General features: G+C 35.7%; 1 pseudogene; it reads left to right on the top strand.

Annotated features, from left to right (window-relative positions):
- The window catches only part of LOC118842109, a 45,554-nt pseudogene extending 29,572 nt beyond the window's left edge, over nt 1-15,982 (top strand).
- Nucleotides 15,983-16,210: the final 228 nt, after the last annotated feature.

Below are 16,210 nucleotides of genomic sequence, written 5' to 3'. Positions count from 1 at the left end.
GCCAAATTCCAGAGCTCCCAGATCAAGGAGAAAATACTGCAAGCAGCCAGAAAGAAACAATTTGAGTATTGTGGAAACCCAATCAGAATAATCCAAGATCTGGCAGCCTCTACATTAAGAGATCGAAGGGCTTGGAATACGATATTTTGGAGGTCAATGGAGCTAGGATTAAAACCAAGAATCACCTACCCAGCAAAACTGAGTATCATGCTCCAAGGCAAAATATGGATTTTCAATCAAATAGAGGACTTTCAAGCTTTCTCAGTGAAAAGACCAGAACTCAATAGAAAATATGACTTTCAAACACAAGAATCAAGAGAAGCATGAAAAGTCAATGAAGAAAAAGAACAAGAAAAAGAAATTGCAAGGAACCTACTAAAGGTGAACTGTTTTGTTGACATTCCTACATGGAAAGATGACGAGTATGATTCATGAGACCTCAGTATTAGGGTAGCTGAAGGGAATATGCATACATATATGTTTATGTATATATATGGGTGAATGTGTATGTATGTGTATATCTATGTGTGTGTATATATATATATATATATATATATATATATATATATATATAGAGAGAGAGAGAGAGAGAGAGAGAGAGAGAGAGAGAGAGAGAGAGAGAGAGAGAGAGAGAGAGAGAGAGAGGATACAGGGTGAGTTGAAGATGAAGGGAAGATTTCTAAAAGAAATAAAATCAAATTAAGGGATGAGAGAGGAACATACTCTCGCAGAAAGGAGGCAAGAGCAAGCAGTTCTGTGGGAGGAAGGGAGAGGGTGGATGAGGGGGGAAATGAGTGAACATTGCTCTCATCAGATTTGGCCTAAGGAGGGAATACCATACATACCCAATTGGGAATCTTACCCCACAGGAAAGAAGAGGGAAGAAGATAAAAATAAATGGGGGGGGGGATGACGGAGGGGAGGGCTGATGGGTGTGGAGGTAGTCAAAAACAAACACTTTTGAAAGGGGACAGGGTCAAGGGAGAAAATTCAATAAAGGGTGATGGGTTGGGAAGGAGCAAAATATAGTTAGTCTTTCACAACATGAGTATTGTGGAGGGGTTATACATAATGATACACATGTGGCCTATGTTGAATTGCTTGACTTCTTAGGGAGGGTGGGTGGGAAGGGAAGAGGGGAGAGAATTTGGAACTCAAAGTTTTAAAAACAGATGTTCAAAAAAACAAAAATGTTTTTGCATGCAACTAGAAAATAAGATACACAGACAATGGGGTGTAGAAATTTATCTTGCCCTACAAGAAAGGAAGGGAAAAGGGGATGAGAGGGGAGTGGGGTTACAGAGGGGAGCGCTGACTGGGGAACAGGGCAACCAGTATATTTGCCATCTTGGAGTGGGGGGGAGGGTAGAAATGGAGAGAAAATTTGTAATTCAAACTATTGTGAAAATCAATGCTGAAAACTAAATATGTTAAACAAATTTAAAAAAAAAAAATTTAAAAAAAGATAGTATTTTTTCAGTGGTCTTTTGCCCCTCCTTTTCCATTTGACTAATTCTGCCTTTTAAGGCATTCTTCTAGTCATTGACTTTTTGGAGCTCTTTTGACATTTGGGTTAGTCTATTTTTAAGGTGTTATTTTCTTATGTATTTTTTGGGTCTCCTTTAGCAAGTTGTTTACTTGTTTTTCATGATTTTCTTGTATCACTATCATTTCTCTTCCCAATTTTTCCTCTACTTCTCTTACTTGATTTCCCAAATCCTTTATGATCTCTTCCATGGCCTGAGACCAATTTGTATTTTTCTTGGATGCTTTTGATGTGGGCTTTTTGACTTTGTTGACTTCTTCTGTCTGTATGTTTTGATGTGCTTTGTCACCAAAAAATAGATTGTATAGCCTGAGTCCTTTCACACTTCTTGCTCATCTTCCCAGCCAATTACTTGACTTTTCAGCCTTTTGTCAAGGTATGATTGCTTTCAGAGTAGAGAGCACATTGTACCAAGCTTCAGGGATTTTGTACCACTGTTTATAGAGCTACTTCTAATCCACAGTCACCACAAGCTCTGCCATACCAGCACTCCTTCTCCCCCAAAAACTGCCAACCAGAACCATGACCTACATCCAAGCAGGGCAAAGCCAGTGAACCCTGCCTTTGCACCAGCAAAGCAATCCCTGCACTCCTGCTCTGATCTGCCACTTGATTACTCCCACTGTGTGGACCAGCAGCTCCAGGAATCAGTTGCAGTTAGAGTTCTGGAAGCAGCAGCTGGGAGCTTCCTGCTGCTGCAGCCCATCACCTCGGGGCTGGGGTTGGACCATGCACTTTCTCACCTGGATCTAGCAGTTTTCCCATTGACCTGATTTCTTGTCTTTGGGGTTTGTGGGTTGAGAAGTCTGGTAACTGCCACAGCTCTGTCATTCAGGAGCCTGAGGCCTGCTGCACCCCATCTACTCCTGGCCTGGTCTGTCCTGGTGGGGTTCAGGCTGGGCTACACTCTGCTCCCAGAACAGTGCAATAGACTCTTCCCAGCAACCATCCAGACTGTCTTGGGGTGGAGACTTATTTCCCTCTATTATTTTGGGGGTTCTGTTGCTCTAGCATTTGTTTAGAGTCACTTTATAGGTGTTTGGAGGGATTTGGGGGAAAACTTAAGCAAGTCCCTGTTTTCTGGCCACCTTCTTGGCTCTGCCCCACTGTCTATGGCATTTAAAAAACCACTTGATAGTCAGAAGGCTAGAGACTGACTCCAATCTCTCTTCCTATATACCAGTGTGATCTTATATAAATCTTTTATCTTCTGTTGGTCTCAATTTAATCATCTACACAATGGTGGGCTTGATTTGGTGATTCTAAAAGAAAACACTAAATCTATGATTATATAAAGCCATAACTAAGGAGATGTGGGGCATGGGAATATGGAGATTAAGAGGGTACTATGTGTTTTTTGAGATTCCAGTCTTTCTTACTTTAAGGACAATATCTTACTAAAGTAAATGGTAATAGATATTGGGCCATAGGGAAAGGGGAAAAAGGTATAAAACTATAAATTTGTGAAGTGTATACTACTAGGTAAAAATAAAAGAATGTGATGAAATGTATAAATGGAAGAGCAGAATAATACTTCATGTTTGAACAACATAATGAAATGTGTAAGTTATAACAACATAGATGAAATTAATTAAATAATGGATATACAGGGCAAGAAAGTAAAATGTAGAATGAAATCCATAAAGAGAAAAATGTAATGATGTTTGAAGGTGATGTAATGAAATGCACATATTTGAAAGGTGTAATGAGATGCGTGAATGTAAGAGTGTGATGAGATGTTAATATTTGAAAGGTGTAATTAGATGTGCATGTTTTGAAGGTTTAATTAGATATACAAAAAATGGAAGGACTTAAAACAATCCTACTCACCTATGGATATGAGGGTAATTAGCCAAAATCATGATCTGTAGAAGACTGATTTATTCACTATTTTAAAGGAGCCTATAGTTCTTGTGGTCCCACGGGTACTTACTGATTTCTGACTTTGCTGATTGATGGGGAACCTATTTTTGGGGAGGAGGGTATCTTTTATGAAGTTTTCATTTCTATGCCTCCCATTTTATTTGGTTTTATTCTTTACTTAGTAATTAAGAATTGTATTTCCCTGAAAATATGTGGTTTTGACTCTCTGAAGATTCCTTAGTGAAATCTCTTAGAGATATTAAGTCAATACATTTATAGCTAACATACTTCTGAGGGAGTAACGTAAAGTTTTGTTCCTCTTACCTGGCATAAGAGTTTCAATAATTATAAAAATGACCTATAACTTTAATTATCTTAACTAAATTGTATAACACAAGATAACTGCAGGTACTTAATAGATACTTACTGGTTGATTAGGGATGTTAAGAATTTAATTACTAAAAATCACTGATTATTTTGAAAATCCTTTCCTGAATATCTGTTGAAAAGACTATATTCAGCTTTGAAATAGTTTAGTACTGGGGAAATGGGCCCTTCATATAAACTTTAAAAAATCTAGAGAAAATAGTTTATGTCAACAATCAGGCTAAGGGAAAGGAAAGACTCAAAAATGGTATAAGGTATTGCTCCCCCATAATGTTAGTAGGGCATCATTTATTTCTGGATTAATTGGCTACAGAATGACAAAGAATTTAATTGGAACAGAAAATGATTTTTTGGAAAATATGAGCACCACAATTATTTCCTCTTTCATTGACAGAATTCAAATTAAACTAAAGACAAGGTAAATGTGTGACCCTTCACCCACTCACTAATAACTTTTCATAACCCTAATCAATCAGCCTAATATAGCAGTTATCATATTCACCATATGCCCATTCAAGGCCATGATTATTTTATGATAACTACTTACTGTTCAATTAAGTCTCTAGGAAAAAAGGCCAAAAGTTGGTCAGTTTTATTCATTAAAAATGTGAAACTTTAGCTAATATTCCAGTGTTTTTGTCTATATAATTGAGGATTCCTATTAATTAAATATGAAAAAATGTTACTCATTGAATATAAAGCTAACTTAAACCTAAGAAATGCAGTTGAGTCAGACTATATATCAGGCTGAAAGCCTGGTTAGTTTGGCAGGACATTAAGTTTGGCATAGATTGATTTAGAGTATAAAATATATCGAAGCTATAGAGATATTCCATACTGTACATACAAACACTTTTCTAAAATTCCAGAGTGAATTTTCTTCTTCTGTTAAAATCTGCATTTAAAACCAAAAAGTAAATCAAAATTAGACTATTTCAGGGTTGTTTTTTTTGGGGGGGTATGTTTTGTATTTATTTTTAAATAAGTTTTTATCACTGTCTTCTGTTTCTTGCATTAGTGTAATTATTGCCAGTAGCTGCCCCTCCCCAGAAAGCCATCTGAAATAAAACATAGTACTTTGAAAGACAAAATAAATATCAATACAACTGATTGATTCCTTGAAAAAGTCAGAAAACATGTAAAATGTGTAACAGTATCCCATATCCAATAAAGGGGTGGTTTGGGAGTCCTTTCCTATATCCCTTCATTCAGGTGATGCTTGATCTTTATAATATTGTTACATTCACTTTTAATTTTTGATGTGTCATTATTCTTAACACTTACATTATTGTAGAGATTCCCTTCTGCATTTGTGTTTTCTGGACTATTTAAAAAGCAAATAATCTCTTCATTTCTCATTTTCTTTCTAAGAATGTTTCACATGCTTCCTTATTTTTTTAAACATCCACCTTTATTTTTTTTTTCATTTATGGCTAAGCTTAAATTTGAAGGGTCGGTCACCTTGGGCTATATCCAGAGCTCCATTGCTCTTCAGAACATACAAATACATTCCTTCCTTCATTTTTGGGTGAGTGCTAAATATCTCATATTATTCAAATTTATTTTCACTTTTATTTGATGTTTGCCAAACTTTTCATTTCTGAATTAAATTGTTAAATTTGATCACTATTGTGTTATAGCTTAGGCTGAGTGTTTTTGTTTTTTTCTGGAGGCTTTCATTGACTTTTTCAATCTATTTTTCTCTCCTTTGCTTTATTATTGAGACTTGCCATTACAGATTCATGGTTTCTTTTTGTTTTTGTTTAATTCCGGTCATTATTTTTGCTTTGTAGGACATATATTCTGCTCTCAATTCTCATTTCTCTTTTAAATCACTCAGGAATAGCACAATGTGTTTCCATGTTCTTATCAAATCCCAAAGGGTCCTCTGTCTTATCAAGTTATAATCAGAGGTTTCCAAAGCAGGTGATACCACTCCCTTGGAGGGGTACTGTAATGATCCAAGGGGACAGTAGTAGCCTTGGGTGCAATTTGGGGGGGGGGAGCATAAAGAAAGAAAAGAAAATTTTGAAAAAAAACTGTTTATGTATGTTTTATCTACTGTGTAACAGAATTAAAGTCATAGTGATTACTTCATTTTCTAAATAAACATACAAAATACAGGTTTTAACAGATCGGGGGTCAAGTCCATTGACAGGTCTCAACAAACAAGTGTTGGTAGGAAAGCTTGTTGTGCACTGTCATGAAGGCCAGCATGCATTGGCAAGAATATCTATGTGTAATGACTTGTTTATAATAATACTCTACGGTTGATTACATGACACAATATTGTTTCATCAAAATTTCAGTGCAGGAAAAAACCCACAAATTTATATTAAATTGTTAAATTTAAGATGTGTCAGTTTAAAAATATATTTAAAATATTTTTGAAAGGATGTAAATTAAAAAAAAAACATTAAAGTTTTAAAGAAAGTAGATTTCCAATGGGGGGGCACCAAGTAATTTTTTTGAAAAGGGGGTGGTAGACCAAATAAGTTTGGAAACATCTGTTCTAGGTGATTTTCCTTTGTTTGTTTTTACTATTTATTCATACCTACCTAAAATTATTTACAAGATCTGGAGACAATATTTCTTTCCATCGTTAAGGGTTTTTTTTTTCTGTTTACCTATCTTTTTATGTACAAGTTTTTTTCTTCTTCCTGAAGTCTTTGGTACTTGCAGTCTTTTTTCTCCCTTACTTCCCCCTAATACTCATTTCCTGCCTTCCTCTCCTCTGTTAGTGGTTTTCTGAGGAGCTAGATCTCACAGCATCTCAGCTTTCTTCCATGCTAAATTCATGGTTCAGTAGCATAGATCTCTCTCCCAAGTGATTTTCTGTGGGATAAAACTAGCCCAATTTGGATGCTGAGTTCTTTCTCTCAGTAGTATCCTGTCTCCATCCCTTCATTCTCAGCCCAGCATGGGCAGTACAGAAAGCTGCCAGATTGGTACTATATTATTGATTTCTTAAGAGATCCAAGGCTCTGGGAGGAGAGGCTTGTGGGTGTGTTGTTCAGTTTTTTTTTCACATTCAGTCACATATTCTGCTCCCCTTTTTATGTTACTCTGCTTCTCAGCAACAATTATTTTCACCACAGAGCACTTCCACTGCCTACTGGCTGACTGTCACAGCCCCAACAAGTTTCCCTAGGCTGGAGCCTGACTATACACAGTACTAGGAAAAGAGAGTGAGTACTGGAATATACATTTTTGTTTGTTTGTTTGCTATTTTATAATACCACATGTTGAGTCATAGTGTAGCCTCAGTTCCCAAAGGATGGTGGGAGATGGGAGATGATGAGTGATGAGTGGGCTCAAGGTAGGCATCCATCAGTTCATGGTTTTGTTTTGTTTTGACCTTTTGGATTCCGAGTGCCTTTGAACATAGAAAGAGCTAAAGTTCCTTTATCTTTGGAACACAGTCTCTCTTTGGGAGAGATTTGAGATGCAATGAGAATCAGAGAAAATATCTTGCCATTGAACTTCAATGACTTTGAAAGAGAGAGTGAGTCTGACAATTTTGTGCAGCTCTGCCTCAATTAAATCCAATTCACATACAAATCAAGACACACACCCCATTGTTGTTTTTGAATCTCTTCAAAATAAAAGATGAACAAAAGAAACCAAGATATTGCTACAGAAATAAAAAGGTATTGCAAGAGATGAAGGGTCTTTTTATTTATATTCTGAATTGTCATGGACAAAAATCTCATTTTCTAGTTGCTAGTCTATAGATAATAAATATACTATTGTATTTTGCATTGTTGTCTCTGGATCACAGATATATGATCAATCCTTGGATCTGAACTTAATACATTTTTTCTTCTTCTTTAGAAAAACTTTCGAGAACTGAAGTCCACTACCATGAAAAGGCTTTTGTGGACAACACATTATAATACATAAAATATGGTGTTTGGATAAAACCTACCTTTTCAAATGCATCTTTCACTATTATTTTAGGATGATAATATTTTCTTTGACCTTTCAGGTTGGATATGTAGAGAAGATGAAAAGAAGTAGAAGGAATTTTAAAAGAAAGAGGGAAGAGAAGCAGCAGTTTTGTAAAAGGAAAACAGTCATGGTTGAATGCTAGAAATTGGTAGTTTAAGGCTGAAAACAAGAAAAAAGAGCTTGAAATAGGAAGCAGAACATCACAATATTTAATGAATATATCATGAAGTAGAAGGAAAACAATGAAGCAAGGGTAGCTATAAGCACAGTTGTTTTCCCCAATTAATGGGACTTCATTCTGAATTTTCTTCCCTCTCTTCCCAAGAATTCATGGCCATGCCAATGAGCTAACTCGTGTTTCAGTCTCTGCTTTATGTCTGCACTGAGCTATACTCACTCTTTGACCTATCTCTTCCTTAAAGGATTGCAGTGACATTTAGCTATGAGAAAATAAGTCAATACACATGTAATGCAAAAAGAGAAGGAACACATCCTCTCTTAAATGCAAAAAAACCCCAAATACCTTATAAACTTAAAATATATTTTTCACAACCAATATAGATAAAAGTGCAACATGTATAAAAATATAATCTCTCATGAACTTTACATTCACTGATTTAAAAATTATGTGTAAACTCCTTCTTGTACTATTAAAGCTGAAATACATGGACGTAGTTTTTCAAATTTCATTTTCCACTTGAATGGTTCCCTTTTCTGAGCACAGTAATTAGTTGAATATATTTATCTTCAGAATATGAAACATCCAAAAAAGTAAGCAATCCACCCACATCTTTTATATTATGGTAAAGAAAAATATTGTTGTGAAAATGCATGAGAAAAATCAACTGAATATTATTAATGATGATTCATGCTAATCTATGTTCTGATAACTTCTACTTTATTTGCTCCAACAAAAGACTTTGAATCCTAAATCCATATGGATTTAGGGACATCAATATTTGTGCAATTAATTTTACAAAGATAAACCAATATTTTAGATTTCTAAACATTTGCTTAAAGATGGAATAAACTTAAAATTAAATATGTTCCCATGTACATATTTGTAATATGTTGTTTTCCATTATTTCATGAACACCATGTATTTGGAACAAGACTAAGTTGTTTTTTTTTGCTCATCTCACAGAGTATATATTTCTAGAATACAAATAAAGGATGTGGTTGATTAGGATGTGGAAAGGCAAGGCCAGACAGGGAGGAAGGCAGACAGGATCTCTACTATAGAATGCTTTGGAACAATATTGTATCAAAGGACATTTCCCTAAATTCTTATATCTAAAAATAATATTAAATTGTATGTATGCAGGGTGTTTGAGCAAGCATCAGCATGCTGAGCTGATATAATCCCCTGCAGAGAAGAGGTTAGGGAGCCTATTTCCAGAAGCGTATGATTATATGTAATGGAAATGCCTTGGAGAGATTTGGAACATGGTCCAACATTCTGTAACTATTTCTGGTCTGCTAGTGGTTTGAGAAAGAGGAATCCTTTTATTGGCTCTCCACTTATAATTGCATTATATTCAAAAATCATTATTCAATCAGAGCCAGTCCTTTGGTCTAAATCTTCATAAATAATTATATTCTGGTGAGAGAAAAGAGACTGCTGTAAAGGGACTCAGTGTAAGTCTTTCTTGTTCAAGGTCAATGTTTCTAGTGAATATGGTCTTGATTATTTGCCTTGGCATTTGTGGCTTCCTGTTTTAAGTGGAGGATTTGAGAGATGACTATGACATTGTGAGCTTCAAGAGATTAAGAAAGCAAGCCCCCTAAATGAGACTGGAGTCTACATAAATTTTTGTGGCTAGAAAGTCTAGCATTGAGACCTGGAAGGATGAAGAATTATGTTCTGAACCAAGACCATTGGTAGCTGAGAAAAATGACTCATCCAGCAGCTATTGTCACATTTGGACATAAACTTGGTGGGACCCATGCTATATGGAAATTGTTATTTTAGTTGATTATCCTTCATTCTCAAAGATGACCATGATATCAGGGAGGTGATGCCACAATGTGTAAGTGAATTGGATTTAAGTGAGGGAAGGCTGTGCAAAGTCAACTGCCTCACTTTCTCCTTTGGAGTCATCTGGTTACAGTGGCAGGTTATAGATTAGGACAACTGCAGATGTCCCTAGATGAAGTAGGAGACCTTGGCCTTTGTAACCTAACATTTTAACAGGTCTCAGTTTGACTGAGGCAAAGCCCATTTAGTGATTGAGGCTAGATAAGAAATGAGGTAGAGAATGGGTTCTTGTACCGAGTTAAAAAAAAATCAATCTGAGAAGGGAAGACCTTCAGGCTTACTGGCCAAAACTGAAACTGGTATTTACATTCAAATTGAGTCAATCAGGGTCCAAACAATGATCAAGTGGGGCTTGGCCTGGGACTTATTGTTGGCCAATCAATGAGAATCAGAGTGATGTGGGTTTAAGATGTGGTTCTTAAGACAAAAAGAATCTAGTCCATAAACCCCAAGATATCTTGTGAGGTTTCAGAGATCAAAATTTATATTCCTTTGGGAAGAGTATACACAGTAAAGGGTATGATATCCTATGTGGACTGAGGGAGAGAAGAGGAAGGGAGGGGAGGGTACCTAAAGAACCGTGAAAGAGAGATGTAACTGGTATCACTCCAGGACAGTGTGCTCATAAAGAAATTAATATACATATATTTTAAGGTATTATTCTACACAGCAGGGAGGCTTTATTTGATTGCTGTGGTATATCCAAGTACAAAAATAGCTAAATTTCTTTCCATTTTCTCTTTTTTTTCTACTTTAGGAACTATTTTTGCTTCTCTTTTCCTTTAAAAAAACATTTATTATTTATTTATAACCTTCTTTTCCTTTTAATTTTTGAGTTTAAGATTTTCTCCTACTCTTCTCCCACTCCCACACATTGAGAAGGCAAACAATATATTAATTATCCACATGAAATCATGAAAAACATATGTCCATAGTAGCCATATTATGAAAAAGGAAAGGAAGAAAGAAAGAGAGAGAGAGGAAGAAAGAAAGAGAGAAAGAGAGAAAGAAAGAAAGAAAGAAAGAAAGAAAGAAAGAAAGAAAGAAAGAAAGAAAGAAAGAAAGAAAGAAAGAAAGAAAGAAGGGAGGAAGGAAGGAAGGAAGGAAGGAAGGAAGGAAGGAAGGAAGGAAGGAAGGAAGGAAGGAAGGAAGGAAGAAAACTATACTTCAATATTACTTAAGAGTTCATCAATTCTCTCTTTGAAGGTACATAGCATTTTTTTTCACCATGAATCCTTTGAAATTGTCTTAGATCACTATATTGATCAGAGTAGCCAATTTTTTTTTCAAGATTGATCATCATTACAATATCAGTATTACAAATAACTGTTTTCTTTTTCTTAGATATTTGGGGGTACACACCTATTAGTGGTATTGCTGGATCAAAGGATATACACAGTTTTATAGCTCTTTGGGAATGGTTTCAAATTGCATTCCAGAATAGCTGAACTAGTTCATAACAATTCATCAACAATTCATTAATGTACCTATTTTCCCTTATTCCCTTTTGGATCTGGTAGGTGTGAGTTGGTACCTGAAAGTTGTTTGATTTCAAGCATTTTTATGTGACTAAAGATAGTTTTATTTCTTACGAAAACTGCCTGTTCATGTCATTTGGCCATTTATCAATTGGGGAATCACTCTAATTATTTTTAATAGATTTGACTCAGTTCTCTATATATTTGAGAAATAAGGCTTTTGTCACAGAAACCTGCTGTAATTTTATAAATTTTATTTTGCTGGCTATAGTACCTTTTCAGCAAAAAGTACTTTCTCTTATTATCTCTTTTAATTAGATCTATTTTTACTTTTGCTTTTTCTGAATTTATTATTGCCACCCCTGCCCTCTGTGCTTTAACTTAAGCATAATAGACTCTATTTCAGCCTTTCATTTCCCCTCCATGTGTGTATTTCTGTCTCAAGTGTGTTTCTTCTGCACAACATATTGTTGGATTCTCATTTCCAATCCATTTTGTTCTGTGGGTTAGCTCATCATATTCACATCTGCAATTGTAATCACATTTCTCTCCAATCCATTTTCTTCTCTTTATTCTCTCCCCCCCCCTCTCTCTCTCTCTTTCATCACCCCTCAAAAGTCTGTCTTGTTTCCAACCACCACATCCCCCAATCCACCATTTACCTTATCATCACCTTTGCACATATCTCTTATCCCCTTCCCCTCTTATTTCTCTATGTGATGATAGATTTCTATAGCCAACTGAGTGTGTGCTTGTATTCTTCCCTCTTTGAACCAATTCTGATGATAGTAAAATTCAAGCATTGCTGCTCCCCTTCTCTCCTCCATCCAATAAAAGGTCTTCCCTGCATGCCACTTTTATGTGAGAAAAACTACCCTATCTCTCCCTTCCACCTTCTCCCAGTGCACCCCTATTTCTCATACGTACATTCTTTTTGTTTTGAGAAAAGCAAGTTATACCTATGACCTCTGTTTATGTAGATTCTTCCTAATTGCCCTCATAATGATGAAGTATTTAGGAGATATATATATATACATATATATATATATATATATATATACACACACACACACATATACATATATATATATGTATGTATATGTAAAATCTTCCCCTATAGGAGTGTAAACAGTTAAACTCCATTGAGTTTCTTATGCTTACTGCTTCACATTTACCTTTTTATGCTTCTCCTGAGTCTTGTGTTTGAATGTAAAAATTTCTATTCAGCTCGAATCTTTTCCTTAGGAATGCTTAGAAGTCTTCTATTTCCTTAAATGTCTATTTTTCCCCTGAAGGATTATATTCAGTTTTCTGGATAGGTTTCTCTTGGTTGTAATTCTAATTTCTTTGCTTCTGGAATATCATATTCCAAGCTTTTTGTTCATTTGATGTAGAAACTGCTAAATTTTGTGTGATCCAGAATTTGTTTCCAGGATATGTGGATATTTGATTTCCAGATGCTTGCAATATTTTTCTCCTTGACCTGAGAGGTCTCAAATATGGCTATAATAACCATGTGAGTTTTCATTGTGGGATCTATTTTAGGAGGTCATTGGTAGATTATTTAAATGTATATTTTACCCTCTGGATCAAAGTTTTCCTTGATAATTTCTTGAAATATTGTGTCTAGGTCCTTTTCTTTTTAAATCATGGCTTACTGGTAGTCCAATAATTCTTAAAATATCTCTCCTTTATCAGAGTTACTTGATGTAAAAAAAAATTCTTCCCAGTTTTCTGCTTTCCTTCTCATTTTGTTTGGACTGGTTTTGTTCGTGCAAGAAACTTTATATATATATATATATATATATATATATATATATATATATATATATATATATATATAATCAAAATTATTCATTTTGTATTTCATAAAGCTCTTTATGTCACATTTGGCTCTAAATTCTTCCATTATCCAAAGATCTCATAAGCTCATAGGTAAACTATTCCATGCTTTCCTCATTTACTTATGGTATAAAGCTTTATGTGTAAAGCATGTACCCATTTTTGAATTTATCTTGGTATACAGTGTGAGATGTTGATCTATCCCTAGTTTCTGCCACATTGTTTTCTAGTTTTCCCAGCAGTTGTCATATAATGAGTTTTTTGTCCCCAAATCTTAGATCTTTGGGTTTACCAACCATGAGATTTTATCATTTACTACAGTGTTTTCTGTATTTAATCTACTCCACTCATCCACTACTCCATTTCTCAGTCAGTACAAAATTGTTTTTCTAATTATCACTTTGTAATCCAGTTTGAGATCTGATACAGCTAGACCAGCTTCCTTCACATTTTTTTTTCATTGATTCCCTTGGTATCCTTGAACTTCTATTCTTCCTGATGAATTTCAGTATTATTTTTTCCAGCTCTATGCAACAATTTTTGGGAGTTTGATTGAATTGCAGTGAATGAGTAGATTAGGGTAGAATTATCATTTTTATTATATTGTTTTACCTACCCATGAGAAATTAATATTTTTCCAATTGTTTACATTTGACTTTGTGTGAAAAAAGTGTTTTGTAATTCTGTTCATATAATTCCTGAGTTTGTCTAAGCAGGTAGACTCCTAAGGTTTTTATATTGTCTATACTTATTTTAAATGGAATTTCTCTTTCTATTTCTTGCTACTGGACTTTGTTGGTAATATATAGTAATAATTATGATTTATATGAGTTTATTTTGCATCCTGAAACTTTGTTCAAGTTGTTAATTATTTCAACTAATTTTTTTTAGCTTACTCTCTAGAATTCAATAAGTATATCATATTATCTGAAAAGAAGGATAGTTTTATTTCCTCATTCCTTAACTGTATTTTTTAAATTTATTATTTTCTTTTATTGTTATAGGTAGCATTTCTATACAATATTGAACAATACAGGCAATAATGGGCATCCTTGCTTTGCCCCTGATTTTATTGGGAAGGCTTTTAGTTTATTCACATTACAGATAATGCTTGCTTATGGTTTTAGATAAATATTATTTAAGTTAAGCTCCATTTATTCCTATGTTATCTAGTGGAGTTTTTTAATAGGAATAAGTCTTGTATTCTGTCAAAAGCTTTTTCCGCATCTACTGAAATAACTATATCATATATGTTGGCTTTGTTATTGATATGGTCAATTATGTTGGTGGTTTTCCTAATATTGAACTAGTTCTGCAGTCCTGGTATAAATCTTGGCTAGTCATAGTGTATGATTCTCTTCATATATTGTTCTAATTTCCTTACTAGTATTTTATTTCAAATATATAGATAATGGAGTCGACTTTATAATATTATAAGTCACTCTTCAATTGATAATGGTCAAATGACATGAATACACAACACAGTTTTCAGACAAATAAATCAAATCTATATAGAATCATATGAAAAATGCTCTAAATGACTTTTGATTATAAAATTCACATCAAAACAACTGAGATACCACCCCATACCTATCAAATTGTCTAATATGACAGAAAAGGAAAATGATAAATGTTAGAAGCAGTATGAGAAAACTGGTATACTGATGAATTGTTGGTGGAATTGTGAACTGAGCCAGTCATTCTGGAGAACAGTTTGGAATCATGCTCAAGAGGTATAAAACTGTGTATATGTTTGACCTAGTAATATCGCTGCTAGGCCTATACATTACCCCACCCCCAATTTTTTTGACAGGTATTAACTCTTTATTTGAAAATAATTCCATAAAAATAGCAAAAAGGTACAAAAAATGGGAGAAAAAGGGCGAAAACGAGAAAGCAGGAATCTGGCGGTGGAGAAAGTTCCTGAGAATCTGAGGCTAGAGCTGGGATTCTTAACCTTTTATGTCAAACCCCTCTGGCAGTCTGATGAAACTTATGGCTCTTGCCTACATTCATCATGAAAGGAAATGCTATATAGAGGTGAATGAAAGTAAAACTGCAGGGTCTAGCTTAGTCTAGAGGGCACAAAAGCTATTTTGCCAGCTGGCTAAGACCTGCCCTGTCCAGCTCTGGGTCACCTCGCCACCACCTGCTGGTGCCCAGGTCCGCGCTCTGGCTATTTATAAGAAGTCCGAACACATGACCGAGGTGGTTAAGCGCTGTCCCCACCACGAACGATGCACTGAGCATATAGATGCCCTGGCACACGCACAGCACCTGATCCAGGTGGAAGGAAACCTACTGAATACCTCAGTGATGCCACCACCATGCGACAGAGTGTGTCAGTTCTTTACGAGTCCCCAGAGGTCGGCTGTGATTGTACTACCATTCATTACAATTATATGTGCAACAGTTCCTGCATGGGGGGCATGAACCGGCGCCCGATCCTCACCATCATAAACCTGGAAGACTCCAGTGGTCAGCTTCTTGGACGCCGAAGCTTTGAAGTAAGTGTGTGTGCTTGTCCTGGAAGAGACCGGCGGACTGAGAAGGAAAATTTCCGCAAGAAGCGAGGTCACAACCCACAGCCACCCTCTGAGAGCAGTAAGCGTGCATTGCCCACCGCTCCTGGCAGCACCTCCAAGACTAAAAAGAAGCTAATGGATGGAGAATATTTCACCCTCCAGAACCGTGGTCGCAAACGCTATGAGCTACTCCGGGAAATAAATGAAGACTTGGAACTGAAAGACGCTCACAGTGGGAAAGAGCCTGAGGGCAGCTGTCCCCACCGCAGCCAACTGGAGTCTAAGAAAGGAGATTCTACCCCCTGTCAATGCAAAAGACTTGGTGAAAAGTGAAGTTCCTGACTCCGACTGAACATAATCCCCCCCCACACACCCCAGGCGCCCTCTGTTTTTTATTTCCCACATGACAACTCTAAAGTCTCACTTTTAGAGATCCCCAATCTGCAGTCCCTGCCCCCTTCTTCCAGCTTGAATGTCTGTCTCAAACGATATTAAGCTGGTCTTTGCTAAAAAATATAAAATAAGGGGGACTGGGGCCTTTCTCTCCTAGGCCATGCTCCCTCACTTTGCCACTCATCTC

The sequence above is a fragment of the Trichosurus vulpecula genome, chromosome 3, assembly GCF_011100635.1.
Source record: "Trichosurus vulpecula isolate mTriVul1 chromosome 3, mTriVul1.pri, whole genome shotgun sequence".
Taxonomy (NCBI): domain Eukaryota; kingdom Metazoa; phylum Chordata; class Mammalia; order Diprotodontia; family Phalangeridae; genus Trichosurus; species Trichosurus vulpecula.
This window is presented reverse-complemented; position numbering and strand designations above follow the sequence as displayed.